Source organism: Zalophus californianus, chromosome 5 (assembly GCF_009762305.2).
Source record: "Zalophus californianus isolate mZalCal1 chromosome 5, mZalCal1.pri.v2, whole genome shotgun sequence".
Taxonomy (NCBI): domain Eukaryota; kingdom Metazoa; phylum Chordata; class Mammalia; order Carnivora; family Otariidae; genus Zalophus; species Zalophus californianus.
Genome location: NC_045599.1, coordinates 6,589,455 through 6,593,077, shown reverse-complemented (window position 1 = coordinate 6,593,077; position 3,623 = coordinate 6,589,455). Strand labels below are relative to the sequence as shown.

The window sequence follows — 3,623 nt, the reverse complement described above, 5'->3', positions numbered from 1 at the left end:
ACCATATTTTGAGAAGCATTCCCCTAAGGCAACCTGCGATCTCCCTAAGACATGCTCTGGGAATCTTAGGGTTTGGCTCCATGCCCACTCCTGGTACTTAGGCAATTTGAATGGACTAAATAAACCACTCCTACTAAAAAAAAAAAAAAAAAAAAAAAGATTTTATTTATTTATTTGAGAGGGAGAGAGAGAGAGAGAAGAGAGACAGAGCACATGAGAGGGGGGAGGGTCAGAGGGAGAAGCAGACTCCCCGCTGAGCAGGGAGCCCGATGTGGGACTCGATCCCAGGACTCCAGCACCAGGATCGTGACCTGAGCCAAAGGCAGTCACCCAACCAACTGAGCCACCCAGGCGCCCCCATGTCTTACTTTTTTAATGATTTACATATAAACTCTTTAAATAATTACACCTATACTAGTGGCCAACACCCAAATGTTGCTTTACTGGTACTGGACTGTGATTCTCAATATGAATAGCATAGTGCCTTTAAGCCAATATTATTTTAGTATTTCTCTAGAGTCCAACATGATAGCAGGATCCAAATGTGCTGTGGGTACTGCTATATGTTGGTGGCAACTATTATCTCTTTGGTCTGGCACAGGAGAGAAATTTGACACATAATAGATTAAACACATGGAAAAATAGTTACAGTTCATTTAATCAAATATACAATGTCTCCTCTATAAAATCACATATATCAGGTGATTATAGAATAAACTCAGCAATAACATTCTGAGTTTGAGCCAAGAAATGACCTGTCAAAATTTCTTCACATAAAAAAGTGAACACTCTTTCTGTTCAGGAGGATAAATACAATAATAAAAAAGAAAAAATTTTCTAAGCCCTGTATTGAATTAACTGGATAAAATAACTATGCCTGCATACAGAACAAATAACGTGGTAAAATAATTGTGAAATTATTCAATGACATTTTACAAAGTGTTCTGATATTAAAAATATCCTGATCAGACCTGAGGAGAAGTATATTTTCTATTGGAGACATAAGCATTTTTAATGGCATGGAAAGGTACCCTTGTATTAAAGTCACATGAGAAAGATCACCATATGAACACTTTGATACAACTTTGTGGATGTCATAAAGTGAATTGTGTGTTTGTCTTCTTGAAAACAGAGCTGCTCTCTTTTTAAAATTTTTGTTATGATATGTTAATCACCATACATTACATCATTAGTTTTTGTTGTAGTGTTCCATGATTCATTGTTTGCATATAACACCCACTGCTCCATTCAGTGTGTGCCCTCTTTAATACCCATCACCAGGCTAACATATCCCCCCACCCCCTCCCCTCCGTTTCTCAGAGTTCCACAGTCTCTCATGGTTTGTCTCCTCCTCCGATTTCCCCCCTTTCATTTTTCCCTTCCTGCTATCTTTTTTTTTTTTTTTAACAAATAATGTATTATTTGTTTCAGAGGTACAGGTCTGTGATTCAACAGTCTCACACAATTCACAGCGCTCACCATAATACATACCCTCCCCAATGTCTATCACCCAGCCACTCCATCCCTCCCACCCCCCACCACTCCAGCAACCCTCAGTTTGTTTCCTGAGATTAAGAATTCCTCATATCAGTGAGATCATATGATACATGTCTTTCTCTGATTGACTTATTTCACTTAGCATAATACCCTCTAGTTCCATCCACATCCCTGCAAATGGCAAGCTTTCGGGTTTTTTTGATGGCTACATAATACTCCATTGTGTGTGTGTGTGTGTGTGTGTGTGTGTGTGTGTGTGTGTGTGTGTGTGTGTGTATATACACTTCTTCTTTATCCATTCATCTGTTGATGGATATTTGGCTCTTTCCATAGTTTGGCTATTGTGGACATTGTTTCTATAAACATTGGGGTGCACGTGCCCCTTCAGATCACTACATTTGTATCTTTGGGGTAAATACCCAGTAGTGCAATTGCTGGGTCATATGGTAGCTCTATTTTCAACTTTTTGAGGAACCTCCATACTGTTTTCCAGAGTGGCTGCACCAGCTTGCATTCCCACCAACAGTGTAGGAGGGTTCCCCTTTCTCTGCATCCCTGCCAACATCTGTCATTTCCTGACTTGTTGATTTTAGCCATTCTGACTTGTGTGAGGTGATATCTCATGGGGGTTTTGATTTGGATTTCCCTGATGCTGAGTGATGTGGAGCACTTTTTCATGTGTCTGTTGGCCATTTGGATGTCTTCTTTGGAAAAATGTCTGTTCATGTCTTCTGCCCATTTTCTTGATTTCATCATTTGTTCTTTGGGTGTTGAGTTTGATAAGTTCTTTATAAATTTTGAATACTAGCCCTGTATCTGATATATCATTTGCAGATATCTTCTGCTCCATATCTTTCTTAAATTCCACAAAAGTGAGATCATATGGAATTTGTCTTTCTCTGACTAACTTAAAACACAAGGTTTATTGACAAAAGGTATCATTCTTTTAAGGCACTATATTCTCAGCAATTCTGAGGAAAACCATAGACAAGGAAAGTGAGAAAAAGTAAAAAGCATTCAAATTCAAACAGAACATCACAAATATTCCATAAATCTACAAATTTATATCCTAATAACATTAAATTTACCTTAATATGGTAATGTCAACTAATGGTAGCTATCATTCAATAAGATACAAGACTGAAAGACACAAAAGATCTTAAACAACAGAAAATAAACACAAAACTAAAAGGCAGATAATGGAATGGGAGAAGATATTTGCAAATGACATATCTGATAAAGGGTTAGCAACCAAAATCTATGAAGAACTTATCAAATTCAACACCAGGGTAAAGGATGCAAGGTTTGAAACATGGTGGATGACATGGACTGGCAACAATCTACCAACACCACAGAAGAGTCCCTGGATCTCATCGGGCTCAGCCTGGATGAGCAAATTTATGTGAAAATGAGAAATGACCGAGAGCTTCAAAGCAGATTATGTGCTTATGATCAGCATTTAAATATGATGGGGAGGAAACGGTGACCACTATAGAAATTGATGAGGAAACATACGAAGAGATATAGAAATCAACAAAATGGACTATTCTGATGCTTTTTGTCTGGAGACATGGCGTTGTACTAGTTGTCCCACCATTAAGAGTTGGCTGAAACAGAATTTATTGTGTATAGAGTGTAGAAGACTTTGTATGACTGCCTCTTTAAATGTAGAAGACATTCAAAATAGAAACCTGTGTAAATTTTGATATAAGAAATGATCAAGGATTCTTCTAACTACTGAAATGAGTTAATTCGCAGATAACTCAAAAATTCTTAAAGGGCTTTTTAATTTTTTTCCAACTGTTTCAATAAATGTAATCACTAAGATGCAGAACTCTTTTTTCAGGAATTGATTTGTTCTGTTGTTTTCTCAGACAACTTCTGATTTTTTCCTTTAAATTAAATTCGATGTTTCCTTTTTTGAAAAAACAAACAAACTCAATATCCAAAAAAAACAAAGAATCCAGTTAAGAAATGGTCAGAAGTCATGAATAGACATTTTTCCAAAGAAGACATCCAGATGGCTGACAGACACATGAAAAGATGCTCAACATCACTCATCATTAGGGGAATACAAATCAAAACCACGATGAGATACCATCTCACACCAGTCAGAATGACTAAAA

The 3,623-nt window shown here is 37.2% G+C and overlaps 1 pseudogene; it reads left to right on the top strand.

Annotated features, from left to right (window-relative positions):
- The first annotated feature begins 2,809 nt into the window (after nt 1-2,809).
- LOC113929964 lies at nt 2,810-3,108 on the top strand (annotated as a pseudogene).
- The last annotated feature ends 515 nt before the right edge of the window (nt 3,109-3,623 follow it).